Source organism: Pantherophis guttatus, chromosome 4 (genome assembly GCF_059756535.1).
Source record: "Pantherophis guttatus breed Tessera chromosome 4, ASM5975653v1, whole genome shotgun sequence".
NCBI lineage: Eukaryota > Metazoa > Chordata > Lepidosauria > Squamata > Colubridae > Pantherophis > Pantherophis guttatus.
Genome location: NC_142066.1, coordinates 121,016,193 through 121,034,993, shown reverse-complemented (window position 1 = coordinate 121,034,993; position 18,801 = coordinate 121,016,193). Strand labels below are relative to the sequence as shown.

The 18,801-nt window shown below is 36.5% G+C and overlaps 2 long non-coding RNA genes across 2 annotated transcripts in view; one reads left to right on the top strand and one right to left on the bottom strand.

Moving 5' to 3' along the window:
* The window catches only part of LOC132710156 (uncharacterized), a 35,952-nt gene extending 19,688 nt beyond the window's left edge, over nucleotides 1–16,264 (bottom strand). Inside the window, exon 1 of the long non-coding RNA XR_009620918.2 lies at nucleotides 16,040–16,264. This is a non-coding gene — a long non-coding RNA (uncharacterized LOC132710156). The remainder of the gene's footprint in view (nucleotides 1–16,039) is intronic.
* A 416-nt stretch (nucleotides 16,265–16,680) lies between these two features.
* LOC117654934 (uncharacterized) lies at nucleotides 16,681–17,726 on the top strand. Its single transcript, XR_004588452.2, has 2 exons — nucleotides 16,681–16,909; nucleotides 17,362–17,726. It is a non-coding gene; the product is annotated as an uncharacterized LOC117654934 (long non-coding RNA).
* Nucleotides 17,727–18,801: the final 1,075 nt, after the last annotated feature.

Below are 18,801 nucleotides of genomic sequence, written 5' to 3'. Positions count from 1 at the left end.
TCTATCTATATCTATACTTTGAATTTTATCACTAGCATAAAACCTCGTATAAAATTCTAAAAATGCTTTTTTAATCATATTTTGCTGATAAACCTCTTTACCTTTATATTCTATTTTCTCTATGGTCCATGACTTTTGTTTTTTTCTTAACAGATATGCTAACCATCTCCCTGGTTTATTAACATTGCAAAAAATATTATGTTTAGCATATTGCATATTAGTTGCGACCGGATCTGCCATTAGCATATTAAATTGCCCTCGCAGTATGTTAATTGCCTCTTTTATTTTCTTGTCTGCTGGGTTCAATATCAAAGCTTGTTCTTTTTTTTTTATTTCCTCTTCTAAGTCCTTCCCTTTTTTTTCCTGTTTACATCTATGTTTATTATTCAAATATATCAAGATACCTCTCATATATGCTTTACTTGCATCCCAAACCATTTTCATAGATGTACCCTTATGCATATTTATAATGAAAAATTCTTTCATAAATTTTTTGCATTCTTTTACATTTTCCTCATATCTAAACAGATTTTCATTTAACCTCCAAGACCTCTTAAATCCCATTCCATACTCTAATTCCATCCAAACTGGACTATGATCCGTTAAAACTCTTGGACAAATCTTCGTCTTCTTCACCCAAAAAAAAGATCATTAGTAATTAACATGAAATCAATCCTAGAGAAAGATTGATGTCCATCAGAAAAAAAAGTAAAATCTTTTTCTTCAGAGTTCCTCTCTCACCAGATATCTCTCAACTCCATATCATCCATCATTTCAAAAAATGATTTTGGCAATCTGGCACGTGTTGAGATATTTTGCAAGAGCCCCTTCTTATCTTTTTTAGTGTCCAAAACTCCATTCCAATCGCCCAATAAGATGCATGATTTATAACCCCATTGTAGTAACTTGGAATGTAAAAGCTTGTAAAAATTTTGGTTTGGTGCATATACTCCAATTAAAAGTATTTTTTCTCCTTTTATTAAAAGTTCAATTGCTATGAATCTTCCTTGATTATCTGCTTCAATTAATTTAGCAATTAAGTCTTTTTTTAGGTATATAACTATACCATTCTTCTTCTCAGGAGCAGATGCAACAAAATGTATGCCTAACCTTACATTTATTAAATATTTTTGATCTTTCCTTCTAATGTGAGTCTCTTGTAGACAGATTACATCATTTTTAAACTGTTTCAAATAATGAAATATTTTTCTCCTCTTTTGTGGTGAATTTAGGCCATTAACATTCCAAGTCAGAAATCTAGTTGCCATTCTTGGCCCCCTGAAGCTTTTGGAGCATCTGCTGGAAATCTCCATGCATTTTGCTTTTTGGCCTTTCTCCTCCCACTGCTTCTGTTTTTGTAGTTTCTTGAATCATCTGGAGTTGCTGCACTCTTAATTCTTCTTGGCACTTGGCTGCCGCTTGAGTCTATCTTTGATCCTTAGATTCTTCTATTTTTTCAAATACCTCCAAAGCTTGAACAGTAGTCAAAAGTTGCATTAAATCTTCTTGAATAATCAAAGCTCCCCTTTGGGCCTGTGCCAACAATTCTTCCTTCTCCCCCTTTCTTGCCCCCTCTGTTTCCGTCTTCCTTCTAGCTTCTCGGGACTGTGGGCATCCAGCCTTTAGTACATTGGTGTCTCTTGTCTTCCACACCGAGTTCAGATGATATCTTTCTCCTGAATAGTTCACCACTAGTCCAGCTGGAACCTCCCATCTGTACTGTATCTGACGGTTTCTCAGTTCTTCCACCAGAAAGGCATAATCCCTTCTGGCTCTCAACATTTTGGGGGGGATTTCTTTCAGTATTAAAACCTCCTGCCTCTGCACTAGAAGTTTATTTTTAAAAGTAACTTGTAGGATTTCATTGCATATTCTCCTTGTTGTAAAATAGACTACAATATCTCTTGGTAGATGTTTCTGTCTGGCAACCCATGAATTGACACAGTAAATTTTGTCAATTTGCCATTCAAGATTTGCTTTTTGATCTCCCATTATCTGTGCAAATGCTTCTGAAAAAATCTCTCTCAAATTCTCTTATTTTCTTTGAGGCCTCTTATTCTCAAAGCAAATTCCATATCTCTATATTGTATCATTATTACATCGGCCTCTGCTTTTTCCATCTTATTCTGAACCTCTCCCATTTTATTTTCCAAATTCTCATTAGACTGCTTAATTTCTTCCACTTTTTCATCTATTGCTTCAATATGGCCTGCCAAACCTTGGACTGCCATGACAATATCTTCTCTAATTTCCTGATTTCGATTTTGAATGAACTCTTTAATTTGAGCCATCTCCTCAGCAACATCTCAGATTTTATCCTCAAACACCAAAGTAATTTTTTTTTCTGTAACAGAGGCTTGTGTTTTAAGGGCTTCCTGCAACATTTCAAGTGTTAATATTGGTGGTTCCGTTGGAACAGAGAGAGATTGCAATTTGGACGTTTGAGCTGGCGAGCTCCCAGCACTTTTAGGGACAATAGACTTTATTAGTTTTGAAGCCAGTTTTAGTTTCCAATTTGAATTTATTCAGCAACCAGAGCAACAAATCCACCAGATCCAAAGATTTCCAGTCTTTAAATAATATCAATCCTTTTTTAAAAAAAACACTGCTATAGTCTTTTAGCTTTTAATCTTCTTTCTTTCAAAGCAAAGATCTCTAATTTTAGATAGGGGCTACCAGTGCTAGACGAAACTTTCCTTTTTAACTTTCACTTTCATGCCCCATTAAAGCTTAATCGCCATCTTGGTTTCACTTTCCCCCCCTTAGTAAGTCAGAAGGAAGTAATACACATTTGGAGTTAAAGTTTAGTACTTGCAAATCTGGTCTCTCCTGAGTTTGCTCAGCCTGCTTCCAAATCCAATGTTTTATTCAAAGCGTTATTTGCAGGGGTGGTCGCGCGTCTTCTGCTTAAAGCAGAAATGTCCTGGATCCATAGCTTTGTCGGGCTTCCAGAGAGCTCTCACCTTTCGAGCCCCAGAATTGTTCCTGGGGCACTTGGGGAGCTCTACCTGCACCCGTCTGCTCTCTTCCTCCCCTTTTCCCGGGGAGAAAGTTTCCAAGCCACTAGACAGCTGATTTGCACTGTTCTAGCGGCTTTACGCAATCGCGGGGCTGGTGCTCACAAAAGGAGCGTCTTCGGCGCCTACAGTGCCACTGGAACAGCTACAATGTTTTTAATACTATGTATAGTATTAAATATATAAACATCTTAAAAGATAAGAAATACAAACTTTCTAGTATTGTTCTATTCAACTCTATTAAATGAAAGTTTATTGAATGAAAGTTTATGTGTTATTTACTATAAATTTCCACGAGATCCTAGGTTCTTCTACTACAATATATCTATGATTCATCTAATAATACCCAGTTTGGTCTTTCTAGCCAGGTTAAGACCTGGCTAGAAAGAGAGAGACCATGAGTTCAAAGCTTGCCTTAACCATGGAAGCTGGGTGACTTTAGAACAGTCACTCTTTTCCAATCCAAACGGTTGTTGTTGTGGGACAATAGGAAGAGGGAAGTGCATTGGACACATTTGCCATCTTGAGTTATTTGTAAAATAAGGATGGAATATGAATAAAAATATGTGTCTATTCTTCTAAACAATAAAGTTTTTAAATATCTGATGCCTACTTTTTTCTTCTTGAGTCATGAGCAACATAAATATAATATCTGCACAGAATTAAAGGTTCAACAATATTTTAAAAAAACTATTTTATATATCATTATTACTAAAACACTGGTTTTTCTGAATTCTCTTTATTAGTATTTTATTGTGTAAGTCACATGTTTCAGTCAGGCAATGTAGTTTGCCCCCCTGCTCCAGGTCTTACTTTCATTGTTAAAGTAGAGCTCAATGCTTATGGTAAATAGTGATGGAGAAATCAAGACAACTCTTTAAAGAATAAGTTAATGACATTATTGGAATTCCTAAGGTAGTTACTAAGTGAAAGAGCTGTCAGTAAAGCCTAAAGAATGAGCTGTGCCCCTGCTGCTATGATCACAACTGATTTACAACCACTTTGTGTTTGATACTGGACAGGATAATTTCATCAGTCTCCAACCCTTGTGATCATGTCCCAAGCTGACTAGTCAGGTGAAGACCTGGCAGAAGATTGCTTGTCACCTATAGGAAGTAGCTGTCTGCTATGAGAAGTCTTCACTCATAAATGTAATCATCTGCTAGTTATTCATTGAACTATACTTCATGGTCTGGATAGGGAAATATGGATGCAATAGCTTCATGATAGGAAGATACTTGAAACAAGATGATTTGAGACAGCACCTTACACCAGAACATCTACTTTCTTCTTTTCAGAGGATTTAGGAAAAAGCCATTCTGAAGAAGAGTTCGCCAGCCAGAGAAGTGACATATAATAATTATTTCAGATGGCTATTAAAGCCAATGATAATTGCAATGAAATAAGAAAGCACATAAAAGAATTATGCATAATGATAAATATTCATAAATTTCAAAAGATACGTACTAAGCAGCTAGCTATATCTTTGTGCTTTTATCAAATAATCTCCTGGAATCAAAAAAGAAAAAAATAACCTTTGTCTCATGACTGCCTTTAGGGATACAGTGCACTGGCAATCTTATTTATTTAAAGTTTTATTTTTGATACTCAAAATATGCCCTGTTAAAGCAAATGAAGAACATTATGAATTTTCTGGTTTCAGTACAGGAAAGCAGAAAAATGGACATTGTAATAAGTTTAGAGTAGGAACATGGCACATCTGTTTAGTTCACATTTTCATGCAAATCCACTTGATATATTGAAATCAACAATTATGTAAACACTCCAGGACAGATATTTTATACAACTAGCTATTAGGAATGTCTTTTTATTGTCAGATATTCTTTAGAATAGTCTTATTCAGATTCATAGTACTTATAACTGGTCACTAAATTCTGAATGTTACATTCTATTTACTATAAATAGTGGCCTATTGAGAGCTTGTTTACAGGTATATATTTATATATAAAAAGATATATGTCTATATGTGTGTGTATCTATGTGTGTGTGTGTGTGTATATCTTTTCTTAGCACAATATAAAATATTTTTCATATTGCATATTTCCCTTTCAGGTGTATACTTTCATGTTTTTTTTAAATTATCTTGTTTTTTGCTGATTAGTGAGAAAACAATTCACTAATAAGAAAATTACTGTTATATAGCTTTATACATTTTTACTATACTATTTCCTTATTTATTATACTATTTCCATATTTGAAAAGGAAAATTAGAGCCATTTCCATGTATGTTTATAGTATGCATTACAAGAAATTCATTACACATAAAATAGCTGGAATGATACATTTTAGTGTTAGGGTTACATATAATGAATGGATTAGGACTAGCAGCCGTGTTTAACTGGGTCAAAACAGACAAAATGGAAAGTCATGATGCCAGCCCTGCCTTTTTTTCCTTTTTTAAAGAGCAGCAAAACTGATGCCTGTAAAAAAAGGGGACAGAGCTAATATCATGTCATCTTGCCTCTCTTGACTCTACCTGCCTGCTACTGATGACTGGTGAGACTCTGGTGAACAGAGTAAAATCCAGACTCAGTACTTCAATTTATGAAATCACTCTAGGCCGTTTTATGTCTTTAACTTAGTTGTCAAATAAATGAGGAGGAGCATATGAAATGCTAAAAAGAAATATAAATAAATGCATTCTGCCATGGGAAATTTCTCTGAAGGACAGGCATGGAGTTATTAAATAGTTACCAGTAAATAAAATGGTTTGAAGCCCCCTTTATCAGTAGAAACAATAAATGACATTTCCATATCTTAAGAGTTTTAATATTTCATGGCCATTTGCCATCTACAAAACATTGGGTACCCCAGACATACTTTTCAACCCAAATTAGGATTAGTATTCACATTAGCTTTTCATTTATTCTCCACATTTAAAATTCAGCAAATATTAAATTGTTCCAGAGATGAAATTACGTACCTATGCTTTGACTATAAGGAATATTTGAGAAGCTGCATTTGAAAAAGAGGTCAATGCCTTCTTTAAAAAGTCATGTTATAATGGACAAACTTGTTGGAAGGCATTTGGCTAGAGAAGCCTGCCTTAGAGATAAGAAGGCATCAGCTGGAAGAATTGGATGCCCCTTTCCTCCATCAATAAAGACAGAATTTAAAAAAAACTTCACTGGGCTAAAATGATTAATGTAATCATATTATTTTTTTCAGATCTATTGAGCATGTGCTGATAAATTATTTAAATTAATTGTAAAATTATGTTCCCAAAGGCTTCAACATTACCGTTTTTGGCCATAGATTTTGAATAAAATGATACAGCTTCATTTTTTTAAATTTCTTAATTTCATATTATAGGTAGTGCTATAACAGTTCATTTGGTGACCATTCGAAGTTACAACATCACTGAAAAGAGTGACATAACCATTTTTCATGCTTACGACCATTGTAGCATCCCCATGGACATGTGGTCAAAATTCAGACAATTGGCAACTGACTCACATTTATGATGATTGCAATGTCCCAGGATCATGTGATCCCCTGACAAGCAAAGTCAATGGGGAAGCCAGTAATTGATTGTTACTGGCTTCCCCATTGACTTTGCTTGTCAGAAGGTCAATTTATTAATTTAACAACTGCAGTGATTCACTTAACAACTATGGCAAGAAAGGTCGTAAAATGGGGCAAAGCTCACTTAACAGATGTCTTGTTTAGCAATATAAATTATGGTTGTAAGTCAAGGACTACCTATACTGTTATTTATTTTATGTTAGAACTAATCACCCTTTCATGGATTACTGCCTTGTTGTGGTGAAGGGGCTTGCGTAGCTCAATGAAGCTTTGAGCTATCCCGTGCAGAGCCACCCAAAATGGACAGGTCATAGCAGAGAGGGCTGACAAAATGTGATCCACTGGAGAAGGAAATGGCAAACCACTCCAGTATCTTTGCCATGAGAATCCCATGGACAGTACCAAAAGGAAAAAAGATATGAAGCCAGAAGATGAGCCCATCAGGTTAGAAGGTGTCCAATATGCTACTGGGGAAGAGCAGAGGGCTAGTACTAGTAGCACAAGAAAGAATGAAGCGACTGGGCCAAAGCCAAAAGGACGCTTAGCTGGATGCATCTGGTGGTGAAAGGAAAATCTGATGCTGTAAAGATTTTTTCTCCATAGGAACCTGGAATGTAAGATCCATGAATAAAGGCAAGCTGGACATGGTCAAACAAGTAATGACAAGACTGAATACTGACATCTTAGGAATCAGCAAACTAAAATGGACAGGAATGGGTGAATTTAATCCAGATGACCATCAGGTATACTACTGCGGGCAAGAATCCCTCAGACAAAATGGCCTAGCCTTCATAATCAATAAAAGAGTATGGAAAGCAATACTGGGATACAATCCCCAAAATGACAGAATGATCTCAGTTCGAATCCAAGGCAAACCATTCAATATCACAGTAATCCAAGTCTATGCCCCAATCACTGGTGCTGAAGAGGATGAAATTGACCAGTTCTATGAAGCCCTGCAGCACCTTACAGAATTAACACCAAAAAATGATGTCCTTATCATCATGGGGGATTGGAATGCTAAAATAGGAAGCCAAAAGATAACCGGAATAACAGGCAAGTTTGGCTTGGAGTACAAAATGAAGCAGAGTACAGGCTAATAGAATTCTGTCAAGAGAGTACGATGGTCATAGCAAACACTCCGTTCCAACAACCCAACAGACGATTCTACAGAAATCAGATTGACTATGTGCTCTGCAGCCAAAGATTGAGAAGCTCTAAACAGTCAGTAAAAACAAGACCAGGAGCTGACTGTGGCTCAGATCATGAGCTTCTCATTGCAAAATTTAGGCTTAAATTGAAGAAAATAGAGAAAAAGCACTAGGCCACTCAGGTATGAATTAAATCATATTCCTGATGAATATACAGTGGAGGTGACAAATAGATTTAAGGAATTAGATGTGATAGACAGAGTGCCTGAAGAACTATGGACAGAGGTTTGCAACCTTGTACAAGAAGTAGCAATTAAAACCACCCCAAAGAAAAAGAAATGTAAGAAAGCAAAATGGCTGCCTGAGGAAGCTTTGCAAATAGCTGAGGAAAAGCAAAAGGCAAGGGAGAAAGAGAAAGATACACCCAATTGAATACAGAATTCCAGAGAATAGCCAGAAGAGATAAGAATGCCTTCTTAAATGAACAGTGCAAAGAAATAGAAGAAAACAATAGAATAGGGAGGACCAGAGATCTCTTCAAGAAAATTGGAGATATGAAGGGAACGTTTCATTCAAAGATGGGCATAATAAAGGACCAAAATGGCAAGGACCTAACAGAGGCAGAAGAGATTAAGATACGGTGGCAAAATTACACTGAAGAACTAAGTACGAGCTTAACGTCCCTGATAACCACAATGGAGTGATCAGTGATCTTGAGCCAGACATCCTAGAATGTGAAGTCAAATGGGCCTTAGGAAATCTGAGCAACAACAAAGCTAGTGAAGGTGACAGTATTCCAGCTGAGCTATTCAAAATCTTAAAAGATGATGCAGTAAAAGTGCTACACTCAATTTGCCAGCAAATTTGGAAAACTCAACAGCGGCCACAGGATTGGCCAATTCTTTGGAATTCCAATTCCAAAGAAAGGCAATGCCAAAGAATGTTCAAACTATTGCACCATTGCACTCATTTCACATGCTAGTAAAGTTATGCTTAAAATCCTACAAGTTCGGCTCCAGCAGTATGTGGATTGAGAACTACCAGAAGTACAGGCAGGATTTTGAAGAGGCAGAGGATCTAGAGATCAAATTGCCAACATATGCTAGATCATGGAGAAAGTTAGGGAGTGCCAGAAAAACATCTACTTCTACTTCATTGACTATGCTAAAGCCTTTGATTGTGTGGATCACAACAAATTGTGGCAAGTTCTTAAAGAGATGAGATTACCAGACCATTTTACTTGTCTCTTGAGAAACCTATATGCGGGTCAAGAAGCAACAGTGAAAACTGGACATGGAACCACTGATTGGTTCAAAATTGGGAAAGGAGTCCAGCAAGACTGTATACTGTTGCCCTGCCTATTTAACTTATATGCAGAGCACATTATGAGAAAGGCAGGGCTAGATGAATCAAAAGCTGGAATTAAGATTGCCAAGAGAAATATCAACAACCTCAGATATGTAGTTGATACCACTCTAAAGGCAGAAAGTGAAGAGGAACTAAAGAGCCTCTTGATGTGGGTGAAGAAGGAGAGTGCAAAAGTTGGCTTGAAACTCATCATTAAGAAAACCAAGATCATGGCATCTGGCCCTCTCAATTCCTGGCAAATAGATTGGGAAGAAATGGAGGTAGTAACAGATTTTATTTTCCTGGACTCAAAGATCACTGCAGATGGGGACTGCAGCCAAGAAATTAAAAGATGCTTGCTCCTGGGGAGGAAAGCTATGACAAATCTAGACAGAATTCTAAAAAGCAGAGACATCATCCTGCCAACAAAAGTGCCTATAGTCAAGGCATATAGTCAAGTTGCAGTGTATGGCTGTGAAAGTTGGACCATAAGAAAGGATGAGTGCCAAAGAATTGAGGACTTTGAACTACGGTGCTGAAGAAGACTCCTGCGAGTCCCTTGGACTGCAAGGCGATCTAACAGGTCAGTCCTAGAGGAGATCAACCCTGACTGTTCTTTAGAGGGACAGATCCTGAAGATAAAACTCAAATACTTTGGCCATCTAATGAGAAGGAAGGACTCACTGGAGAAGAGCTTAATGCTGGGAAAGATAGACAGAAGAAGAATGGGACGACAGAGAACAAGGTGGCTGGATGGAGTCCCTGAAGCAGTAGGCGTGAGCTTAAATGGACTCCAGAGAATGGTAGAGGCCTGGAGGAATGTTGTCCATGAGATCGTGATGGGTCGGACATGACTTCGCAACTAGCAACAACAAGAACCAATCAACTGTCTGTAGAATCTGCACATTGTCTTAGGTAGAAGAATTTTGGTAAATATTAGACTTAGCATTGATCATCATTTCCTCCCTCCGCAAAAGGTATATGCATTTTCCAAACTAGTTATGTCATAAATGCCATAAGTAATATTGTTCTGGAATGGACAGTAGCATTGATTTTCTTATGAATGCAGATATGAATTTGCAGTTTGAGGCAATTAAATGAAAAATAAATGCTTCTTTTATCTGATGTACTTTAGGAAAAAAACCCTTCTGCAAATAAACTTATGATATGTAGTCTAATCCAAAAACTGGTTAAACCAGTTAAAACATGGTAATTTTAAAAGTTCTAAAGTACCTGAAATTGTACCCTGGGCTATCATTGCTTTTTGCATTGCAATTTGAGAACTTAAAGCTTTCTTTTCAGTCACAAAACAGATCTCTATTCATTTTGGGTTTACACTATTAACTAGGGAAATATTCCACCTGAACTAAGTTTTAAGATGGAATGCTAGAATAGCAGTAACTAAAAAGTAATCATGAACAATGCTGCCCAGGAAGCAATAATCACATACCTCATTGCAAGTGATAGTTATTACTACACTATAATATTGTGTTTATCTGACTCAGGGATGAAATGCTCCTGGTTCGGACCGGATCGCACGATCCAGTAGTGATGACGGTGGGTAGTTCGGAGAACCAGTAGCAAAAATCCTTGGGCCCCCTGCCTATACCTACCCAATCGCCCAATCCCCACTTGCCCACTTGGCAGCTTTCTGCTTCTTTCAGGCTTGCTCGCTTTCCCTGCCTTGCTTCGGCTGCTACAATCAATTGCTTGCTTCGGCTACTAGCAACTCAATCTACTTGCCTGCAATCAATCCAATCGGTAAATAACTCAATCTGCCTGCCTTGTGCCTTCAATTTTTTTTTTTTTTTAATTTGATTTATATGCCGCCCTTCTCCGGAGACTCAGGGCGGCTTACAGTGCGTTAAGCAATAGCCTTCATACTTTTGTATATTTATACAAAGTCAGCTTATTGCCCCCACAAACTGGGTCCTCATTTAACCTACCTTAGAAAGGATGGAAGGCTGAGTCAACCTTGAGCCTTGGAGAGATTCGAACCAGCAGTAAATTGCAGGCAGCTGTGTTAATAACAGGGTGCTTTAAACCACTGTAGTACCAAGGCTCTTTTGATAAGATAATTTGATAAGTAACTGGGGTTTTTTTTCTTTTTTGGGAGCTTTAAAAAATATAGTTAATTGGGGTTTTTTTTTTAGGAGTTTTATTTTTTAGACATAGCAATTTAAAGTTAAGGAAGATTTAAATTTAACTGCTTTTATCTAAAAATATAAATAAAATAAAATAATAAAATAAAATAAAATATTTGTGCAGCTTTCTGAGATTTGGTGTGTTTCTGTAGTGTTTCACTCTAATTACACAAACACACAAAATCTCACAAAGCTATATGTGGCATTTTGTGGAAAAAGTGTGAAAGTTGGTTTTTGAGCTTTTTGTGGCTGTGTGAGGTTCCTGTTTGTTGCAGGGGCCATTTTGGGCGAAATGCAGCTGCTTTTACATTGTGTGTGAGTCAGTTGTGTTGTGTTGTGTTGTGTGTGTGTAAAGTATAAAAGTTGGTTTTTGGTACCGCTTATTGTTTTGTGTACTTTGTTTATTATTTTTATTATTTATTATTATTGGCCATGCCCACCTGGTCACCTGACCACCAAGCCATGCCCACCGGGTCACCTGACCATCAAGTCACACCCACCAATTAAGCCATGCCCACAGAATGGTAGGGAAATCCTTGACTTACAACAGTTACAATGGCACTGGAAAAAGTGACTTATGACTGTTTTTCACACTTATAACCATTGCAGCAAACTGTCATTAGGACAAAGAAGCAATGCCACATGACCACCTGGCCATAACCCTGTAAAGTGGAAAAAAACAAAAGGAGATTTCTTTTAACAACCAATTCTCCAAACTGCTTAACTATTTAACCACTTAACCGGTTCTACCGAACTGGTGCAAACCAGTAGAATCCCACTACTGGAATTAGGTGAGAAGACCAAGTTTCTCTGTAAAGTTGCAAATCAATTTAGTGTACTTGAATTAATTGTCAGTAGCTACAGAGAAAATGCAGCTTCAGGGAGTAAAAGAGTCACCATTTATTTTTTTCCAGCGGCAAACATTCCTACAGCATCCAATTTCAAAATTATTGTTAGGTTTCCAATATACTGCTGGGAAAGAGAAATGTAGACATTCCTGGAGATAAAATAACCCAAAACAAACTTTGGATATGATGTGCTTGGTGGTGGGCAATGGGATCATATTGTCTGTCAGCTGCTTTTCTGCCAAGATGACTGAAATTCCCCCCAAATTGTTCACAGAAGTATAAATAGCAATAGCACATAGACTTATTTACTGCTCCACTGTGCTTTACAGCACTCTCTGAATGGTTTACAAAATCAGCATATTGCCCCCAACAATCTGGGTCCTCATTTTACTGCCCTCAGAAGGATGGAAGGCTGAGTCAACCTTGAACCAGTGAGGATCAAATTCCTGGATGTGAGCAGAGTTAGCCTGTGGTATTGCATTCTAACCACTGTGCTACCATGGTTCTTCCATGGTACAATTAATTATGAAGATAGGGTGACAGTATTATATTTAATTAACAGTCAACATGTGGGGGGAAATCTATAACCATTTAATCTTTTGAATTTCAAAGCAATATATACTGTGTTACTATACTATTCCGAGGGTTTGACCAATCCTCCTCCACTCTCCCATGTAACCATGGCTCTGAGTTAAGCTTAATTGATGTTACCTTGGAATTCTGGGTACTGTAGTCTGATACACCTGGACAGCACTTAAAAGATTGTTTTAAAAATAATCTTAATCTTATTGGATGTGTTGAAATCAATATTTGTATGTGGCACCACTGTTGTCCATTCCTTACACAAAGCAATATAAATGAAACACGTGCAGCCAGTCATCTGGATCAATGGGAAATGGAAACAGCCCTTCTTCCATGCGTTTGCCATGGCCTTTACTACAAACAATATTAGAGCCCATCACATTCAGTTACCACTATAGGGTGTCTTATAGAGAGATGCATAAGAAGCAACGCTTTATAGCTTCCACCTGCAAATTTTACTGTGTTGGCAAGTGTCAGCAGTGCAGTCCTAGAGCAGGATAATTGCTGGAGACAGAGTTGGCACGAACAGTAGATGGGAGATATGTTCAATTGCACATGAGTATAGTAGGTGAACTGTTAAAATAAATACCTGCCATTAAATGCTGAGCATCTGGCAAATCTAGATAATCTGTTTTGGTTACAGCAGAGATGGTAAAAAAAAAATCAACTAATACTTTTTAAAGAATACATTCCATTTACATGATAATAAGCTCTGATTCTAGTGTGTCAAAATACTTATAAAATAGGGGGAGGTTGGTCATCTTCCTTTAAAAACTGCAGGTTTTCCCAAGCAGACTCTTGAAACTCCCCAAAACAATGATGACACTGAAGTTTCAAGTAAAGACATTCATCCTTTCTCAAAAAAAGGAAGGCCTTTTCAGCTTAGCACTTCTGCTTTTGCAGGGAGCTTTCCAGGGGTGAAATCTATTTACCTTCCCTACCGGTTTGGAAGTGCACGCTGCCATCGTTACCAGTTTGACTGAACCGGTCCGAACCGGTAGCATTTCACCCCTGGAGCTTTCCCAGTGGAGATTTTCCTTGATAAAAGTAAACACAAAGACTAGAATTCATTGGGTAATTAAACACTATTTCTAAAAGAGTAAGCAGGAACCAGCTTTTATTTTATCTGCCCATTTTAATCAATATCTATGACACACATTTATTAGCCTACCAGGTATTTTTGAACGGGCACAGTGTACAAATAATTCTCTGTTCATCCTTTGCAATGATTCTTTTTCTGTCTTTTAACAACAGCTGGATTTATAGGATATCAGCCATATAGCCATCTACAACCTTTGGAAAAGGCATAGCTGTCCTGATTTCTGCTTGCGTTATGCCAGTTGCTGGTATGAAGGCAACATGCCTTCACTTCAGAGGTACAAGCCCTATAGAATGACTTCTAAGAAGAACAGTAATACAATTTTATTTCATCTTTTCTTACATACACTACCTCTTATTATTGGAATGGAGATATAAAAATATTGGAACTATCACCAAAATAAATGCACACTATTTTATTTATCTGCCCTTCATGGGACCATATTTCAGAACATTCATTTTAAATCATCGAAGGAATTTCTAGGTAGTTGAAGAGAGTTACAGTAAATATTTTAAATACATATCATAGCTGGGAGCTTGAGCAAAGTGGCCAAAATGTGGAAATAAACAAAGAACAACAATGCCACGTAAGCTCAGGGAAACAGTTGACTATGGTAAATAAGGAACTATATCCAATTAATCATTTTTTTCTTATACTGAAGAAGCAAAATGCTGCTGTTGCTACAACTAATACTATAGAAATAGCTTCTATGATTTTATTTTTAAAAGCACAGAAAAAAGGTCCATATCTACTGTAACAGGCACATCTCCACTCTGCAAATGACATGTATAAAAGTCGCTGCATTTTCTGCCACATTTTCATTTTGGCAGACATCTGAACATATTTGGCAGGGCCATGGTATAAGGGGGTAAAAGACAAATGGTTTGTCATGAAACCTTTAACTAAACTGATATTTCAGCAGTTAGGGTGCCAGCATTTTTCTTTTGTTTTCTCCTTTGTACGACATGCATGACAGCCTCATCAGCATTGTTAATAACTTGGCAATACCTGGTCTACTATTCATTGCTCTATCAGTCACTCAAGTGAGTTTCATGAAAACATGGGATGCCAAACCCTTTCTCATGAAATCATGTCTTTATAAGCAACTAAAGTGAGAGTTATGAAATTCTAAAAAGAAAGAAAGATTGAGTTGGGTTTAGAATATGACTTTTTAATATTATTTTCCCACTTGTTCAGAATTAAATATAAAATTGGTAGTATGGACTTCAGTAACAAAGGCAATTTAGAATAGAACAGATCTTTCCTACATTTGTAATACATTTTACAAATGTAGAGTCCCAGTGTATAGATATTAACAAGCCACAATAACTTAGACCAATGAAATTATACTATGAGTATAAAATTTATGTGACATTTACTGTCAGATGGTTGGGAAAAAAAATCCAAACCATCAGTCAAACAAAACAATTGATTTAAATTGGATTCTCTAATTACATCTTCAAGGTCAAGAAATGAGAACAGTTCAAAATATTTTCACAAACGCTACCTAAGACATCTGAAATGGATAAATATAGATGATGAAACAGAGTAGTCTTGAAATCTGATAAATATCTTGTCAGCACAGTTTTTTTCATTCAACAGAATTGCAATCCAATGGACCATCATATATCAAATATATATTTGGAAGAGGGGTTACTAACTGTGAACAATTCTTTTGAACCTCAATATTATTCTATAATCTACCAACATTTATCTCAACTGCAGCCTATTCAGTGGCACAGATATTCACTAGTTCTCTCTTACTTGTTCTTTAATGACAAGATTGTTGATAAACTATAAAACAAAATGAGAAAATGGTCTGTACATGTTTACAGATACTTAACTTTGATAGTCTCACAGTCACAAACTAGAAAGCTGCCACGAACATAATGGAAATAAGCAATTCTTTCTTTTCAGTGCTACTCATGTGCAAATACAGACACACAATAATTATTCTGGAAAGCTAGTTCTCCTCCTTTTTTTAGGAAGGATAAATAGTTGTAATTCATATTTTACTAAAAAAGAAAGTAAAATGAACTATTTACAAAAGGAACGAATGAAAATGAATAAAACCTAATTGATTTATAAAGAAAACAAATATGTGAAGCCTTGTCAATTGCAGACACAATTTGAATATGAAAAAAACCCTTTTAAAAAATATGACAGTAATATCTCTAGGATTACATCACTTCAGTCATAAGCCTACTATAAAAATAATTTAGGCGTACCTTTGTTCCTATTTTTATAAGGCTACAATATTTAATTATCTAAATGATTGTTTTTTTAAAAAATGATAAAATGCTACCTTAAAATAGGAATTATCTCTTCTTTTATTCAGGAAAGATTGTCACAGCTAAAATGATACCTGCATGATATTTGCAGAAATTATCAAACCCTTCCATATATTTAAGATACCTAGATTAAATAACAGTATCCAGATTAAGACACCCTCAAAGAAGATCCATGGGATGTAGATTTTCTGTGGCTAACTGAACTGTATCCTATTCTTTCCAAAGGACAGTGGAAGACTGGAAAAGAAAGGGAAAGAGTTGCTATGGAAACTGCACCATATTGAAGAGAGGATTGTTGGTGTGCTAAGTTCTGTCAGTGACATCACTGATAATGTCATCAGTGTATCAGGCAAGGCACCATCATATCCATCTAACAAAGCACTATTCATTTCAATGCAGTTACTCCATTTCTCATAAAGAGCCCAAAGCCAATAGTCAAAATGGCTAAACCCTAATTTAACTAATGTTAGGGGCTGATTGAAAGCCAGTTCTGTGCTGTTGTTAAGGCATCAGCCTAGAAGCACGCTAGGCTAGATCATGCCTAACCCTGATTTAGGTATGAATGAAGCTAGGTGATCTTGGACCACTCATAGTCTCTCAGTCCTAGGAAGCAGTGGCAAGCCATTTCTGACATCTAGCCAAGAAAATCTCAGGGATTTGTTCAACAATCATGAGGAAATCAAGACTGACTGAAGTCACAAAATATACAAAATATATAGGAGGCTGATTGAATCCAGCTCTCTTGAACCCCACTAAAAAGAAAATTGTTTTGTTTTCTTTAGTTGGAGCTTCCATTATAGTCGAAGTATTGGAAATGATTATCTTCAACAAGATGTAAATTGGTACTGATATTCTGGGCTCCTCAGTCTAAACACTAAACTTGTGTAAGTCGCCTTCTTCTGTCCCTTTACTGATTCTTTCATTGGCATATTTCTCTGCTCTATTAGCAGTTCTTTGGAGCACAAAAGGGAGCCAGGCAACAAAAATGAATGTTATCTAAAAAAGATTTCATTTTATAAAAGAGGCTTGGCCTCCTCCTAAATCTCTCTAACCCATAATTTTTGCATCCTAAATCATATCTAACATTTTATTATAAATATAATAGGATTTCATTTCCCCATCTCTAGTTTATAGGTTCCTTTAGTTTGTACTCAATTGGAAATTTTCACTCAGTGATAACTGTTCAGTATAACAATCAATTACTTTTACAATGAATTTTCAACACAGAACTGCAATTTTTGTTTATACTTCTATATTTTCATAGTGATTCCACTGCTGAATTATATGTAACAAATTAGAATTTGTTATTTTTAAATTCTTATATTTGTTTTTTCAGAGTTTGAATACCTTGAAGGTTGCCTCACTTTTTGTGACTGTCTTATTTAATCAGATTTGAATAAATACATCAAGCATCATGGCAGACTAACCTATGGAACAAAACTTTTGGTGAAGCACTTCAATGAAAACATTATATGAAGACACGACAACCTAAATTTTTTCATCAGATCCAAACTAAATAGTGCTTGGCAATTTCTTTGTTATGATGATAAGTATGCAATGTACTTTGAAACTAAAAAGAGACCCTGTTACGTGACAAGGTTATTCAAATGGAACATAGCCAGGAAGTTCTTTGTGAAGGTATCAGCTGAGGGAATAGCAACAAATAAACAAATAAATAAATAAATATCGTCACAGCAGCTACACATCTGCCAGTAAGCAATGTTTTGTCAAGTTTGCCATCTGGGCCCTTCAACAATCAATCCAGCCTCTTATGAGCCTCCAGCTGTTTAATCCATCCCTTTAGGAAAAGAAAGGACAGAGATTAAACATGCAGAAAGATTGGAAGTAACTAGTGCAGTCTTCTTCAACTTTGGAGCCTTCAAGATGTAGTATATCACTATTCCCTTTAGGGAATTTGTATTCCCATTCTTTTGGAGGATTTCAAGTTGGAGCACCTGCAAGAGAAAGTCTCTTCCATTCTGATACTGAATTCAAAATTCATTTTGATTCTGCTATTTTGCTAAAACTTGCTAAAACGTACAATATGGAATTAGAATGTATATAGTAGGTGGTATGAAACAAAGAAAAAATGAACTTGAATTTTACCAAAGTGAAATTTTATATACTGATTTGGGTTTTTAGTCGACTGCTAGGTTGTCAGCAAGATTCCTGATAGGCTTATTGATTTATCAATAGCATTTAGACTTATATACTGCTTCACAGTGATTTAAAGCCCTAAGCAGTTTACAGAGTCAGCCTTTTGCCCCCAACAATCTGGGTCCTCTTTTTACCAACCTTGGAAGAATGGAAGGCTGAGTCAACCTTGAGCCAGTCAGGATCGAACTCCTGGAGTGAGCAGTGATTTAGCCTACAAGTACTGCATTCTAACCATTGTGCCACCACAGCGCTCATGATCAATTTCTGTAAAGAGTTCATGGCCTAAGATCCAGTGTAAATTTTTGGCTAGTACAAAACATGAATGATGAACCATTGAATGAAAATTCAAGGTCCCATAAGGCTGCAATAAGCCTACATACAATTGCCATACTCATTCTTAAGTATGCCTCAACTGTGGAAGTACTACTGTGATTGGCAACAGAGTTGATGTAAAGAAGTGGTAAACTTCATGAGTTTGTCTGGGACACGCAGAATATATTGCACACTGTACAATGGTGTTTCTCAATCTTGGCAACTTTAAGATGCCTGGACTTCAACTGGGGATGGCTAGAAAATTCTGGGATTTGAAGTCCAGATACCTTAAATTTGCCAGAGTTGA